This window comes from Falco rusticolus, chromosome 1 (assembly GCF_015220075.1).
Source record: "Falco rusticolus isolate bFalRus1 chromosome 1, bFalRus1.pri, whole genome shotgun sequence".
NCBI classification, from domain to species: Eukaryota; Metazoa; Chordata; class Aves; order Falconiformes; family Falconidae; genus Falco; species Falco rusticolus.
Genome location: NC_051187.1, coordinates 54,111,885 through 54,129,412, shown reverse-complemented (window position 1 = coordinate 54,129,412; position 17,528 = coordinate 54,111,885). Strand labels below are relative to the sequence as shown.

General features: G+C 42.4%; 1 protein-coding gene across 2 annotated transcripts in view; it reads right to left on the bottom strand.

Annotated features, from left to right (window-relative positions):
* The window catches only part of BMPR1B (bone morphogenetic protein receptor type 1B), a 258,561-nt gene that overhangs the window by 69,902 nt on the left and 171,131 nt on the right, over positions 1-17,528 (bottom strand). Inside the window, exon 1 of one of the 2 annotated variants that reach the window (XM_037379684.1) lies at positions 12,610-12,674. The exons of the other annotated variant lie outside the window; for it this stretch is intronic. The gene's annotated coding sequence lies outside the window, so the exon portion shown is untranslated. Of the gene's footprint in view, positions 1-12,609; positions 12,675-17,528 lie in introns of those variants that run through there. 2 annotated transcript variants of the gene reach the window in all.

Here is a 17,528-nt window from a genome sequence, read left to right as displayed (position 1 = left end):
AGGACTTCTGTTTTCCATTTGGTTTTTTTTCAAGTCTAAACAATCACTTATAAAACCACAATACGTTAAAAGCACGCTTAAAAAAAATCATCACCTTACCCACTCACCCACCTACTTAGGAGATGGTTGAATTAGTATTACTTCTGCAGGTTTTTTAATAAAAGCTACTTATTGTTGCCTGTAAAATCGTTTTTCAATTTTTGTCAGAAGCTTGAAAGGTAGGTAAGGTAAATAACCATGAGTAGAAAAAATTATTAAAAAGGAAAAAGGAATGATCTCTGAGCGATGCAGCTACGTGCTTTGCCATGACCTGTTTCTGCCAGCACTACCAGGGTGTGAAGCCAGTAGAAACATCTAAGCCACACTTTTCTCAGGTAATGCTCAGTTCTTTGCTCCACTTTTCTATATGCTCCGTGTGAAAACCTAGGGTCTAATCAGCAAGCACAGTGAGCGCTCAGAAGCACCACTGATGTCAGGAAGGCCACGCATTAGCTTGAGTAAGTAACTGCCGAAGGACTGAACCCAAAACGTCTCAAAATCAAGCATGTGGTAGAACAGCTGTTCTTGTGATTTCAACAAGTGGATTTAGCTAATGTCAGAATGCACTTCCGTTGAAAGAGACAGTCCAACCAAAAATTGGTTTTCCTTCTGTTTTGGTGGGGTTGTTTTGCAGTCACATCAGTGATCTGCTCCACCATGCAGCTGCTTAAGTACCAGCGACAAGTGGAGAGAGGGATCAACAGCAAGGAGGTATACGCTGCTGTTTGTGTGCTAAGTTAGGTTGGTTTTACCCAAATGAGAAGCCACAGTCTGGGTGTCCTCTTCTAGCCTGAATTGTCCTCTGCCTCGATGCTCCACCTGCAAAGTGTGTGTGTGTGTGGGGGGGGGGGGGCGGGCAGATATTTCTTTGTTTAACTGCAAGGATTTGTGAAATGAAACTAAAGTTAATGAACATTCAGGTACTATAATGGTGGGTGCTTCAGGAAAAAAGTACGAGGAAACGAATAATTATGGCCTCAGCAGCGTTTGAATAGGATGCAGCAAATAATGCGATGATCACACATTGAACAATGCAACTAAAATAAAATACTGAATGGGGACTCATTAAGCAAGCGCTGCCCATCCTCTGGAGTGAAAAAAGCAGGGGTCCAGTGCAAAAGCTAATCTGTTATCATGCAGCTGAAGACTGCATAGTAATGCATAGACACAAAGGTCACACAAAGGTTGCATGTGCAACATAAACGCAGACATTTTGAATGTAACACTAGTATTTTCATCCGGTTTTGTGCTTGTGTAGCATGACTTGCTCAGAACATAAAATTTACCAGACAGTGTTTACAGACCTTCCACCCTTTTAATCTATAAATTGTCTTTCTAAATGTCATCTTACTCTCCTTAAAATGCATTAGCTTGGGTGCATTAAGCACTTGGCTAAATTCTTTGGTCCAGATCAGGCAGGAGACAAGATTAACAGATTCTGTTTGGAGTAGTGAGGTGAGGGACACACCTTCCCTCCACCACATCCCTCCACAGTTCTTGCGATGAGGGCAAAACATGCTTAGCTCGTAGCCTAAGTGGGCTGCGGTAGGACCACTTAGATTTTGAAAGCCATTTGGCCCGGCATATGGAATAGCAATAGTCAGTTACTGTTTATATATCTATCTACAAATATTTCCATGGCCTTTGTCACCAGCGGAGACAGCTGCTCCCAATTAATGTCTCTTGTAAACAGCTCTACAGAGTCAGACTGCATTATTATTTCCATTTTGCAGGAGAGAAGGTGAAACAAGAGAACTGACCAGATTCACAAAGGCATCTTTGTGTGTAACTCCCACTGAAATCAGCTCAATTTGGATCAACCACAGAACTTCCGTGGGTCAGGATCCACAGATGAGATGTGCATCTAAGTGGGATTATACTACAAAGCTGCAAAATGAATTTAAGATTTTTAACTCCCACACTGGTTTTACATCCTTAAAAGGTCATTAGTGGACTGAACACAAAATTGCCTTTTCAGAAAACTGAGCTGTATTATTTCCTTCAGTAAGGTCCTCTTCTCTGTTACTACCAGGATAATATTAAACAGACAAGAGAAATTTGGAGGGGGGGCGATGGAGGAAGGACTTATTTTTATACCAAATGCTTGCAATGGTGGGTTTAATGGCTCTGGTTTGTACTACTTGTGAATTATTTCTCCCCCTAATACTGTCCACACACTAGAAGAAACAGTATAGTGATAAACAGTGAAAATATAAAAATTGTTAATGCCGACACACAATAATAAAAATGTTTATATTTTAGCCAACAGTTTCAGAAGCACAAATTTCTGTATGTATTTTAGATCTATACAATATAATAAAGATTTACAACCCTACCTTTAGTTAGCTCTGAAAAGTCATTCTGATGTCAGATGTGTTAAACCTAAACACATGACCAAAGCGCTCCTCCAGTTCTTCAAGTCCAAGGATGGAAGGTGTTTGCCTACTAGCAGAAACGTGTAATTTGGAGAGAAGTGAGAACAGTGCACCATTCATGGGAATTTTTTCCTCAATTGTCATTTTTGCTCTTTGCCCACTGCTTGCCAGCATGCCCATGGCAGGGCTGCAGCCCTTCTCCGATGTAACACCCACCTAATAACTGCTCACCAAAAGCACAAAGGTGCTTCCCAGAAGCAGCAATGTCATCTTAGCTCCAGGCCATGAAAAGATGCAGATGGAAGTGTTTGTTCTTAGCAGGTTCTGGTGCCCATGCTTGTAAAGCTACAGATTACTTTCCCTCCTTGGTCTCCAAACAGACGCAGAGGACTCTGCAATCACATTGCTTACAGAACTGGCAGAAAAACGAGGAGCCTCTTCACCCGTTAAAAACAATGTCTTTTAGAGACAGAATTTATTTTCCTTACTTTTTACATCAGCTAGGCCTTTATTGTTCTCTGTTGCCTAAAATAACCATAGACTACGTCACAAAAGGAAAGATACATCATAAGTCTGATTTTCACACATTTTTTTGGTGGTGGGATGCTAGCTTAGCACACAAACATGTTTCAAGGGAGATATGTCTGACAGCCCGGTCCCAGGGCTGAAAGAACCTTGGTTACAAAGGTTAGACTTTTACATGAACGACTGCCCAGACACTTTACATGCTTCCGTAACTTAGCATTCCATTTTATTTGTTTATGAGATTTCAGTTTGCTTGTCTTTAGTGGTACTATTTTGTTATTAAACAAAGCATGTACAGAACTCAAGTGCATGTCCACAGAGCTAGGAAGTGTCCAGGGCTTTTTCCCCCCAAAGAAGAATTTCTAAGTGATTCATGAAAAAGTTACAGTATTATAATAATAAAAAAAAAAACAAACCGAAGTACAGTGACAGTAGATGCTGCAGACCGAACCCTTCTTAGGTTGTATAAAGCACAGCATCTCCTTCGATCCCAGAGAAAAGTCAGCTTAAGACAAGCATTAAAAAAAACCTCAAAAAACAAAACACCACACAATACTGTTAATAACCATCCACAACACAGTGTTAAGTATCACTGACTGCTATTAAAGATACTGGATCAATCCCAAATGTTCTGGAGAACCCTGTTCTAGAGGGAATTGACCAGTAAAACTATCAGAATGTAGCCAAACTTCTATATCTGAGTCTGCAGGAGACAGTACTCTAATAGAAATGTGAACTTATGCACATTTAATACGGCCACTACCAAGGAGGAACCATTACACATAGCAGCATCTCCAGATCATACAAAGCAGCAATTCCATGCCCTTATTTTCCCATGTGAACAAGCCTCTTCCTAGACAGTTTAATACTCACTGTCCAGCTAAAACACTTCTGCAACTGTGCTATCCCTACTTGCAGTAAGAAACCTCTCTATATAGCTGAAATTTTTCATCTCCCTTCTTTTTTTAAACATTAAAGAAATGCTAGCAACAACTGATTTGGACAGGATCAGATATAAAACTTTACAAAAGCCATAATTACTGCGGACAATTTTTTTTTCTACTTTCCTTCTTTTTACTGATGCATTCTGGTATATATTTATTTATTTTCTGATTTATAAGGCAACAAGAATAATAAAGTACATCTTCAGGCAGCTACTAACCAACTGAACTGCTATGAGAACATACAGAAAACTACATTTAACAAATAAAAGATTTTATGAGATGTTTCAGGTCTTTGAAAACTGATCTGAAAGAATGCTTCCAAAGCCTAAATTTATTCACAAAATTGAAGTCAGTAATGATAGATTCAGAAGGCAGCAATGTCATTTTTTTCACTTGTAGCTCTATTTTCAGCTGGTAAATTGCCACAGGCAACGACCATTCATTCAACAAAATCTACTTGGCCTCTCTTCTTCAAATAGAACATATTTAACAACTTAAATAAAATATTGAGTTTTCATTTGTTATTCAGGCACAATAGAAAAGAGGTTAGTATAACGTCATACTGATCTAATCAACAGGCATTCAGATTGAAGAAGAAAAATGTAGTTTGGTTCAGCTTCCAACAGCTAATTTGCACTGGAAGAAGAAATCAGAGCAAGTCCTGAAAACTACCGGATTGCCCTGTGATGGAGGGACGCAGTCAATCCACCCAGCGGGACAGTGTATGTCAGGCAGGTGCCTTTTCATCAGCCTGATGTCAGATACTTCTACCCTGTATGAAGATGCTGCATAACTTATGCTGAGATATCTTACTTGGTAAAAGCTTCAAATATTACACAGTGAAAAGCATCTATTTGAGCAAAGGAACCAAGACAAGCCCAGTTACAGCCAACACTGAGGAAAACCACCGTGTGATGCTTGTGCTTGCCTTATATTTCTCATAAAACTGAGTTGTCAAAAGGACCTAAACACTCTATCACTGTATGTTTGTTCTGAAATGTGTGGGAAATGTTTTTATCTTCATTCCCTACACAGGGTATTTAATTAATAATTAAATTAATTTATGTAATGCATATGTTGCTTGATTAAAACATGCCAATGTAGAATTAGATTGTTAATCGTTTAATTTCAGAACAGGATTTTTGTGCTTTTTTCTGCTAAAGGAAAATCTAGCTAGCTGCTGTAAAGGTTCACTCCGACTAGAAGTTGCCACAGTTAATTAAAAAAAAAAAAGCTCCCTTATTGCTTAGGCTGAGCAGACACAAACCAGAACCACCCACCAAAAGCCTCAGATGGCACCTAACCCAGGAAAAGGAATAAACTGAGCCCATTTCTTTCTGAAGCTATGTCACTTGTACTGAATATCCCAGTGCTACTGCACAGTCACCAAGACAGTCTGTGGCTGGCAAGAAAGAGAAATTTGCTACAAACCTCCTGCAAATGAAACCCAGCTGCTTAAGCACAATCCCAGATGTCTCCTGCACTGTGTGGCTTTGATAGATTAAATTGAGCATAAGAAAGAGATGAAATATTTATGAAAATTAAATTTGCAGGATGCATGTCAGTAAGCCTGGAAAACACTTTTTCAAATGAAGACGGGAAACCACATTTTTCACCCAACTGGGTTAGGTTAGGTTATAGCGGTGGTATTCATGGAGCTCCTGAGACGCTTATGTTTCCTGCAGGCTGCTTAGCTTTTATTCAAACCACTCATTCCAGAAACAGCAACCACAAATACTGTCTCTGACACCAGTGTATCAAACATTTATAAACAACACAGTCAAATGAAATATTATGTTTTACTTCTTATACACCAAAAATTTAGTATTTTGAAGGCTCAAAACACGTACAGTACTCTGTGTAATGATACCGTGCCCTGGACACTGAATACTGCTGGAACGAACAAAACCTGCCCTGTTCCATACTTAAGGGAATGCTATTGGATATTTAAGCAAAGGAATATATCCTGAGACATCTTCAGACTATTTGTTCATCAAACCTTCACACTTTCACTGCTCTTTTGAGGAAGCCAGTACAAGGAAGAGTCAATGTGGTAAAAAGCATAAATTAATTAAGATACTATTTACAATTAAATGAAGCCACGGAAGCACTAAATATCTCAATCTTACCAATGATAAATGCCTTCCATAAGATCCCCAAACACAGCTAGCCTCTCTCTCTCTCCATGGTACAGGTCTTACCTGTCTCAGCAGATCTGTTATGGCTATGGTAAGTGCTACTACAGAACACAACCAGCTTTTCCTTTCCTGGCTGTTCCTACCTATCATCCCTCTACAGGCCATTGTCTTTGAAAGGGTGGCACTCTCTTTCAAGGTGCTCGTCTCTCTCCTTTGGGGGACTCAGAAACCAAGAAGAATTTTTTAGGGAGTTAATCTTTGTGATTATTTAGCACTCAATTACTTTACAATCCTGCCTGATACAAATACCCCTTCAAACACAGAACTATGACTTAATTCACACCAATACGGTCTTCTTAGCAAAGCAAAACTAACACACAAGATTAATATTTATTCTGTGGATTAATAATAAAAGGGCTGCAGCTCTCTGTGTGGCTCACTGAATATTTCTGAAACAGAAATCAAAAGGCCATTAACTTCAGCAAAGCAGTAATGGAGACAAATCTAACACCTCCCATTGCCCTTGTGCTCCTTGAACACCTCCTGAGCATATTACGGTGCCGCTGGATGAGCCAGGACAGCAGAGCTGTCCCAGAGGAGATCAGGGGTTTATTTGAAGAAGCCCAGCAAGTGACATTTCCCAAACTCTCTTTCAAGAGAAGCAACAAATATCCCATTTCCTTTTCACTGGATGTTTATACACTAAGACTCGGTACCTTTTACGCTGCTAAGCTAACACAAAGCCACATTTCAGGAGAGGAAGAACAACAATACGCTTTCTTAGTGTGCATGTTTTGAGTTGTATTTACATGAACATGCTGTGTCTGAAGCTACAGTCCAAAAATTTGCTGACAGATGATCAGTACTGTCGCAACATCACAGCAACTCCACAAACAGATGTCATAAAAATCAGTAGCATCAGAAAGTATCTTCCTACAGTCAGTTTGTGGCGTAAGATACTAAAAACCAGTAGAGCTATATATATAATAGAAGACAGTAAACAGACATGACTATTCTTAGTCTGAATAACCAAACTGACACACTAGTTCTGTTATTTTTTTAAAGGAATTAAGCCTCCATTTCTGAAAAGTACTCTATTGAGTAGTCCTTTCAATCTCAAAAGGACCATTTAAGTTTAAAATCATATAGGTGTTTGAAGTAACCTGCTGAGTAAACACTTCATGGTTACTTCAGCTAACGCGTGGCACATCTAGTTTCAGTCCACTTAAATATTCTGCTTTCTAGCGATGAATCTGGAACAAAAGGCATTCAGATATCACACAAGCGGAGCGTTTACCTAACTGCAAAACATGTCAGCCCTTCAAACCCAGTATCTTTGTCAAGGCCAGACAGCTGAGGACCTGACACTTGGTGAGTGATAAACTCCAGTTCAGAACAAGTGGGTGTAAAGTACACTTCATGTGTCCTGGGTTGAACTGCATCTCCTAGAAAAACGAGAAGGGAGGGAATAAAGGAAGGAAAGATCCTAGTATTGCTATCTTCCCTCCAGGTATGAAGCTGAAGAGATCAGATTTTGAGCATCTGTGATGCTTGCCACAAGCTGCTTTTATTGCTGATTAATAGTGAGAGATTAATAGCTGAGGATGCCACATAATAGCTGCAGTATAAAACTCTTGAACACACAGTCATGGTTATGCATTTAACAGCTGGGCTTATGCTTTCAGCGGATTTTGCCATATGGTAACCAGGATCAGTTTACACTTACAGAGTTATTACTTTAAACACGTGCTGTACAACTACACGACACAGCTACCTCTATGGTAATGCAGCCCAAAAGTTACCTGTCCTCATGGTTTTTGAATCATCATTCAGCTTTCAATGAGCCAAACGATGTCAGGTCCTATCTCCTAATTTCCAGAATTCTTAGCTTTGAGCCGCTGTGTGTTAAAATGCATCAAGGAACAGCAAATATCAGAGGCAGGAGGTGGAGGCCTGGCACTTTGCCAGACAGCAACTAGACCAGCAGGTGAACATGAATTTTTTTGGATTAAACCAAAGTACAGTACTGCCTGCTAAATCCCTTGAGCAGTGAACTGTATGACAAGTAATTATACCAAAGAATTTCATTACATCAGGTTTATATATTCACCAGATTGCAACGATAATTAACAATTGCATCTACTCAAAGTCCCTATGGCTTTGGATCTCTTAATTGCAAAAGCTGATGCATCGCCCCACAGCACGAGGCTGAAGTATACCGACAAAGAGCACCATAGGCATAAACATTACACTTCTTGAAGATACAGCTGGCTCCTGCCCAGTTTTCTCATACTTTCTCCCACATATTTTTCATGGATGCTACACCCTTCCATTCAGAAAAACTTATCTGTGGTTTCCACATACCAGTTTAGGACAAGCCTGTGACACGGTCAGTGCCTATTAGAAAGACACTTATTTGTGGTTTCACTTGGGATGCCACCAATGGTAGTATGGGAAGATGGAAAAATCTGCCAAATCAGCACCCTGCCTCTATCCCACATCAGTAAGACAGGCAAGAAAAGCTCCATTTTTTTGGTCAAGCTCCGTTTTTTCAGTAAGTCAAGGCTTGCACTTCATTCCATGTATAGGACTGATACAGCTATGTAATGCCAGATGCAAGAGATTTAGGACAAAACTAAAATTTCTCCCCAAGACTCAGGCTCTTATGCAAAATTTCTTCCTTTTTTTTTTTTTTTTTTTTTTTAGCTGAACTTTGCCCAGATTATGGGATAAAAGAGAGTTTTCCAAAAAAAGAAGGGGTGTTTTGGTAAGAAGAGCTATTGTCACCTATTTCCTTTACAGTATAACCCTCTGGTTTGCATCATCGAGTTCCGTTAAGCATTTTTTCTAAATGTCCAGTTAAATTAGCTTTTGGCCTACCTTGTTTATGCTTCAGCTTTCAAACGATGATTACCTTTTCTGACTTTGCTTTTGAGCATTTCCTTCAGAAAGAACCTCCTTAGAGCTTCAATTCCTTCACAATTTTGCAATACAAGTTAGAAACCAAAAATAATGCTCAGTCCAAAATCCTGAACACAAGATCTGCAGTTCATTCTAACTGAACTGCTTGGCCCTTCTTCTTTACACTTTGATGTCAAGTTTAGATAAGATTAAATTCAGCCAAAAATATCCCAACCAACAGATGACATGAGCCATGGCCAACATAGGTTTGTCAAGAACAAACCATGCCGAAAGTACTTAAATTCCCTCTAGGACAAGGAATAGGCCTCAGGGACATAAGAAAAGCAAGACCGCACATGGACTAGAGGACAGGCCTAGTATACAAAAATGTTCTTAAGAAGCCAGAGAGAAGCTGGGGTGCTATTCAGCTGGTATAACACAAGACACTGCCAGTATAACACAATGCACACACACAAGCAATTGTACAAATAAAGAAACACTTCAGGCCAGACTCCTGCATTTGGAGGTATGTATGGAGAGATTGAAAAATGTGCAGCAGAGGTCAGCACGAGTAACTGGAGACAGTCAAGGCCAAACAAACAGAACTGGGCTTGAACTGAAGCAAAGAAGACCAGAGTACACTGTAAGACTAATTTTTCTAGAGGTGAGACTAAAGCGGCACTGGAACTGATTGCCTGGAAACATGGTCTCCTCATCATTGAAGGAAACCCAAACATTGGTAACAAATGTCATACGCATGTCAGAAGAACTGACTAAACTCTCGGTGTTGCTTTCCTGCCCTATATACAGTGCAAATCTGCCATTACATTAATAATATAACTGTATTTTGTATTAGTAACCACATGGAACCACCAGGATCTTCTCAGGCATATGTACAGGCAAAAGGCGGACTCCACAGGCTAATAATTCATGTTCCCACTATGATCGCCCTGCAAGGAAGCAGAAGCTTTGAAGGGAAAGAACAGAAACATCTACTAAAGCAAATTTAAACTAGAATTAATATGGCTTTAGAAAACCTTGGTCTCAGCCTGAGGAATGGACTGAATTACTTAAAATACCTCTTAATTTGATTTTAAGATGTCTTTTCAAAACAACTTCTGGCCTTGAAACTGCCTAGAGCAATGGGACTCTAACCTATAACCCAAAGGGTAGGAATAAGCAAAGTGTTACAGTCCAGTAACTTAGAAATAAATACATAAGACCATCATTACGCAATGCCTAGCTTTACAAGGAGTTTATTTCAAGGATTCAGCTCCTAAATTATTCTAAAGTGCTCATCTTCAGTTGCTATTACTTTGTCTTTCTCTAATTGCTGAAAAGATTTTGGGTCGGATTCCATCTCATGTTCAGTATTTCAGATGACGACATGGAGCTGGTGAGAGCACCCGTGGGAACCCACATGGGTGCTCCATGACAAAGATTCCCCAGCACAAGCCTCTCATCCTCTGAGCACTGCTGGCAAACCACAAATACACAGTCCTTGGAAGGGAAAAATATCTGTGCTGAACAAGCTCTTAGTTAAGTTTCCTAAAAAGTTTGCACAAGTGCTCAAAAATCAGAAAAGATTGACCTCCCGACTGTGGGGAAGTTGGGAACATACTTCAAATGCAGACTGTGAACTCATGAGCAGCTGGGTTTAAAATTATGCTACTGGGACTCTCCTACTAACACTTGTAGTTACACTGTTGGTAAGACACAATATCTGAGGATCTGATCTTTTGGCATAACTTTTGCATGCTCATCTTTGTGCCTGGAATTCTGCACAGAGGGAAAAATCTTGGACTCTTCTGGACAAAGAATTTTTCTGTGCACATCTTTCAGCAACCTAGTGCATTTCTTCTACAGATCTGCCTAATGCCCTTGCAGATGCTCCAAAGTCAGAATACACCTGCTTTCCTTGAAGGTCATCGCACCAAGATTCTCAGTGTCTTTAAGAGCACATTATTTTGGCATGGATAACTCTGAGGGTAATCTAAGAATCCCATTGTTTTTCAAGGGATCACACACAAAAACGTGTCAAAGCATTTACCAGTCAAAATTTCAAAAGGGAATAGAGAGCTACTAAGACTCAGAAACGTTTATGACACCCAGTTCCGGGGGAGCTGATGCAGCCCCAGCTGCACTCCCACTTCAGCGCAGAGGGTGCTGTCAGAATACCGAGGGTCCCTGCAAACATGTCCAGGGCTCGTCGGCCAGGTGTGACTGCAACTGGTCCAGAGTGCACACAAGCACCGCTTGTGATACCAGGGAATGGTTTTAAACCAGGTTTGCAGTGTCACCTAAAGTCTGCAAGATGTGTTCATCCCAAGTAAAAACGGGCAGCGTGCTCACTCCTATGCCTCATACACAGCTTCTCCAGCTGAGTCTGAAAACGAGGTCAAACATTAGATATAAAACATCAGTCCAGCCGTTCTGATTCAAGGAGAAAATAATCAAGCAAGGATGGCAAGCCTGAATCTGAACTGCACACACTGTTACACTCGGCACAGATTCCTGCAGTCCGACTGCTGCCCTGAGCCCTGCTCTGCAGCTACCATGTGCTCCCAAGGCCAGCTGCTCCCATGGACATGGTGTCCACTTCCCACCATATGAAAGCTTTCAGGACAAACAGGCTACATGAGTGGCTCTGTGGTTTCTTCAGCTCCTTAGCTTTATCGTGTCTTACTAGGAAGCCAGAGCAAAATCATCTCAAGCATCAGAAAACTCATCGTGATGCTGAAGGCTGTAGGTGAGGTCACAGAAAGTTTATCTGTTTAGGTAACGGAACTGACTCATTTGCAGCGAGAAAGACAACCTTCCTTGCTGTGCATTTTTTTTCTCTTATTAGGTGTGATACTCGGCTTGCGAGGTAAATGCTTCATGATGCCAAAACTTCTGGAGTGTTCATCACATTATTTACCACTTTTTTTCTTTTAATAAAATAAATAAGCTTAACAGAGAATGTCTTTTGAGGACAATAATTTTACAGCTCTTCCAAAGAACATCAGCATGTGAATGAAGCGCAGTACCGTAAGCACATTTATAAACTGCCAAAAACACGCCATTTCGTTTACTGCACCCTGAACTTGTTTTCAAATGCTGTTGTTGTAAATACACTTCCAGCCCATTAATATACGTCCCTTGTTTTCAGACTCCACCATGATACAGCTACCACGATTCTGCTGCCAATCAAATTCTGTAGTACAAACTCTGCTCCTGGCAATTAGTACCCCCTTTTCTTAACAGCTGTGTCAGAATTTTTTGCTTCTTGGAGGATAAATACGACATTTTCATTCATTTCACGGTAACGAGCAGGATGCTTTCTTGTTAAAACCGCAGTCCCCCAGCGAAAGCAGCAGAACGTTCCTTAGCCTGCAGTGACTGCTAGGAACCTGCTCGCCGTTGCAAGGGCTGAGCGGGCAGAAACTTCAGACAGCGCCCGGCTGAGCCGCCCGAGCCTCGCAGGCACCCGCTGTGAGTTCTCCGAGCGGCGCCGGCCGCCTCGGGCTGCGCTACCAAGAAGCGGCAGCGCCGGGAGCTGCTGCCCCGCACCGGGGCCGCCTCCGCCACCCGCCCCGCCGCCGCCCGGCGGGACCGCACCGCCGGGACCGCAAACCTGCCCCGCGCCCCAGCACGGCCACCTTCCCGCAGAGGCCCCCCCCCTCCTCCCGCAGCCTCCCCGCTCACCTCGGGCGTGCAGCCAGAGCAGCGCCAGCAGGCAGAGGCGCCGCGGCCAGCGCCGCTCCCCCGCCGGCCCATGGCAGCGGCCGCCGGCCCCGCCGCCTCCTCGCCGCGCCCCCTTCCCCGGCGGCTCCTGCCCCGGCCGGCTCCGTGGGGCGGCGGGGCAGGGCCGGCGGGGGGGAGCCGGGCGAGCGGCGACCCCCGGGCTGCCAGCGCCGGGGCTCGGCGATAAAGGGGCAGCCGGGACGGCGGCCCCTGCCCTGGGGAGGCCGCCGCCGGGCGAGGGACCCCGCGGCTCCCCCCGCCCCGACAGAGCACCAGCGCGGCGAGGGAGCCAGAGCCGCCCCGTCAAACCGCTTCAGGCTTTCGCACATCAAACGCTTTCCCCGCCGGCCAAGGGACCACACCAGCGCGACCCCCTCCCCGTGCTGGCAAGCAGCGGCCGGGGACCGGGGGAGGCGCGGGAAGCTGCGCCCTGCGCCGCGCTCCCCCGCGGAAACCCCCTCCCTGCAGCTCTTCCCTGGACAACTGTTACAAACTTTCTCAGCCGGTGTCATTCCTCAAGCACTAGATGAGCTGCTTCAGCCTATGTGCAGTGCACGACTTCCCCCCACAAGCCTGTTAGCGAAGCAGGCGTGCACACGGATCTAACTTCTCTCCTGACGGTCACACGTGTACAGCAGTTGTGTTACTTCTCCGCTGGGCGCACTGCAACAACACTGCCTCATCTACAGCGAGGCGTATTAGACTTCTGCGATACTAGTTTCTTGGTACTTGCTCAGCAAAATACTATTTTCAACCGACACACCGATTCCTGTCACTTGCCCAGAGAAAGGCTGCTCAGGTAGTGTCAGTGCATGCAAGCCCACCTACAACGCATGCAAACCCATCTTGGCATCTGCCCCTTAGGACAGGAACAAGTGTTCTGAACAACTGTTATGGCATCAAACAGCAGAAGTATGTGGTCTGCGTTCTTGAACAAAACACAGGTGAGTTCCCTAAAACACTGAATACAGCAACAAAACAGGAAAATTACAAGCTGACACCACAACAAAAACAGACTCCCCAGCTACCACTGAGTAAAAAAGACAAGAGGAAGGGTAAACTAGGTATTTACAAATAAACCATGTATCGATGTACAGCCATTATTAATGGCAGCACTGTTATTTTTATCTGTAAGAATGAGAAAAGTAGGTTTTGTGATTTATTAGCTTGTTTTTGACTATGTATGTTCAGTTTAGTACTGATACTGGACTGCTGTAGCTAACAGAATCCCAGCATCTCAGTGGGCAAATTCTACCACCACGCTTCAAATGGTATTTGGCTCCAAAATAGTGGTCCCCCAGAAACTTTCTGGAGAAGATCCACATCTTTGATGATGCTTAGTGAAATGGAAATCTCTAAAGCAGCCAGCTAGCAGCTGTCATACAACAATTAGTAATAACAGAATAAAATTCAACTTAATGTGACTGAGAGTATGGCCAAAGCATTCATAAACCAGACCTTGACCAGCTATCACAAATGCGATGAGCATTCTTCTTGTCTTCCCAGTGATGTGTGGAGTTTATTTTTCTTTCCTCATCCTCTTGCTTAAAACTCTATTACCTGCCTGATTACCACACCATTTTACAATGCAGCTGCAACAGAGAGACACTTCTATTCACATGATTGGAATACATCATTTATGTGAACATAATTTTTCAGTCTTTCTCATGTATTTTCATTGAATTTATAGCAAAAAAAAGTAACACGGTAGTGTCTAACTTATTTTCTAATATGACTCTTAATTACAGGTTTGCTCCACACATAATATGTTTTCATGGGGAAAAAATGCCTTCATTCTAAACTTCATATTTAACCTATATGCTGTCTTCAAAAAGCATGCTTGAGGTCTCCTTCCCAAGCTCCCATATAAGCACCCAAAAAAACCCCTTACAGCAATGCTTTATCATCTGTTGGCACCATTTTAAATGTTTCTATCAGTAAAACAAAAAATCTCAAATTGCCACATACCACACATCTCTCATCAAACACTACAGAGCAGATCATTCCTCATACATCAAACACAGGATGGCGCTCCCATGACCTTTTTGACTGTGAGGTGCAAAAGTATCATTATTTTGGACACTCAGGACAGACACCACAAGCCCTAGTTGTGTGACCGTAAAGGACTGGATGAATTCAGATTGTGAGCATCTGAAACTGACAGACTATTATTAAAAGTATGGGAAATCTCTCTAGGATGGTTTTAGGATGCCAGCAGAATCAATGCATCAATAAAGTGTTTCTTGTGCAGACTAAAGCAAACATAAGTGTTTAAAATCAGTCTTTAATTCATGTTCGTACCTGTCCACAGATGTAACTAACCAAGTGCAGTAGTGAGGTCAAAACTCACAGTGGGAAGAACTTCAAATACAACTGGAAAGCTGCACCGTGTCTGGGCAATTTAAGTCAACGCATGCTGGGATAGCCACAGTTAACTAGTTTGGCTCATGGAAGGAAACCAGAAATCTGCAAGTTAAGCATACAAACGTCAGCCGAGGTAGAGCGCCTCTTGAAAGTTACTGGCTTTTGTCAGTTCTTTTTCCGTATTAACCATCATTGCCCAATAGGGATTTGTCAGGGTGCAGATGGCTGGAGGACTCTTTTAGACAAAGTCAATGATGTATCCCTTTAAATCACGTTTCCTTGCAAATCCATACAGGATATATGGCTACCAGGTGGTATTCCTCTTTGGGACTGTGGCCCAAAATAAAGTATAAATTACTTTAACACATATCTTGATCACTTTCTGGAAGAAAAAAAGGGGGTGGGGTGGGGTAAGTGCTTGAGACATCATTGTCATGGATTTGATGACACGACAGGTTTCCTCTCCTGTCCCATATTCCAAGTGTTTCTGACCTTAACATGAATAATATCATGCCATTCAGCAAAGCAAAGAGGTGACAGCTCAGTGATGGGAAGCAAAGGGAAGAGACAGGTTGGTCGTGAATACAGGTCTTGCTCATGTTTCTCTGATGTCTTCAGAGTTCAAGGTGTGAGCTGCAACTAAGGAATCTTTTATGTTGTGCATTTTCGATGAGGAGCAGGACACTCCTGCTGTTATAGAGCACAAAGCAATGAAGCAAGCAATAATGTGCTGTAACTACAGTGTTTATAGGCAGGCTGTCAGCGTTCACGGATCTTCCCCTCAACCCTGGGGAATATTACACACTAATTCACATAGAGTATGTCAGCAAGCAAAAGTTCTAAAGCACTGCAAATTATTGCCCTGATAGGGACATTAGATTTCTGAAAAGGGAAAGAAAATTTTCAAGTCATCATAAACATGCAAAAAGTATTTTCACATCATAGAGGATGACATCATTGTTTCCATAGTTGTTAATGCCATCAATGATGTAACCGTATCTTTGATTTCTTCCTGCTAATTATGCTATTCTCCTATATATTTTGTCTTCTGTAAAAGCTCTTTGCCCATTAAAATCCTCTTCTAAGCAGAAGCACAAATCAAAAAAGTCTAAATTAACACCATTTCATTGCTGCTTTCCTTTTTCCTCAGTTAAAAAAAAAAATCCAGTAAACTACAAGAAGTAATATCCACAAATAGAAGGCTCTTCCTTCAGATGAAACCTGTTTACCACTGCTTTCTCCATGAAAGCTGGCAGAAATTAATTCTTGAATGCATTATTGTCTAATAATTTAACTCGCTTTGTGGTGAAACACAGCATCGCCATTTATGGAGCACAAAGTCAAAAAGAATAAAAAGATGCTTTCACTCTACTTTGAAAAATTGAGGCATTCAAACCCAGGGACAGGCAGACAACAGCTGTGACATGCTTAGAAATCTCTGAAAAGACTCTTAAAAGGCTCCAAAGAAGCAAGCTGAACCTCTTTTGCCCAAGTTTCTTCCCTCCTGCCTCGCTCTACCCATGGGGTGCTCCACCAGCAGCCCTGAGAGGAGCAGCGCACCCCAGCCCCGGGACTGCCGTGCCTTCCAGACAGCCCCCATCCCCCTGCCGCCTGGCTGAAGGGGCCATCTAGTATTCCAGGCACGTATTCCTCTGGGTTTTGTCTTTCTTTTTTTTTTCCAGAGATCTGCCAAAGTTTCCCCTCCCCTCTGTCACCTCCCCCCAAATTGGAAAGGGTAAAACAGGAGCAAGAAGGGAGAAAATCCCGTAACTTGTCCAAAGCATGCAAGGATGATTTGTGTTCTCACTTATGGGGTATGACTGTCACTGCTGATCTGCTTTCAGGCCTAGATTACATCTGATAAGGGCTGACCTTATTTGAGTATTCACACATTATGCACTCATGGAGAGCACGCTGGACACAAAAGTCCCTCAGATGTTCTGGGCATCAATCACGCTCACAGCGTGGAGGCTGCCAAACTTTTCTTCCCTTTAACTCGGCAGAGGAGAGGGTAGTCCAAGACAGACTTAATAAAGTTTAAAGCTGTGCCACAGTATATTTGGAGCCCATTGTCTTCTAAAAGCGTGCTTTTCAACAAATTCCCTGCAGTTACCACGGGCAACAATTGGTCTTTAACAAATTGAGGCGCGGAGGGGCAGACTAGGGAGGAGGTAAGGTGAACAAAGGGTTTGCCAGGTCCTTAAAAAAAAAAAAAAAAAAAAAAAAAGCCAAAGAACCAAAACAATTCTTTCTTATTTGACACATATTTACAAAAACAAAGTAATTTTTCAAAATCATTCCTAAATACGGAATAATTTCAAAACATGTCTTAAAGCAAATCACATCTTTAAGAACTCATGAACCCACCGTTCACCATATGCAAATACTTACGCTCATTACCTCAAATAATGCATGCTTTTGTAAAGAATATATTATAAACATCACAACCCACTAAAACATTTCATCTGCTGCAGTGACTGACACCTCTGTTTAAACTTCCCTGATTTCACAAGAAT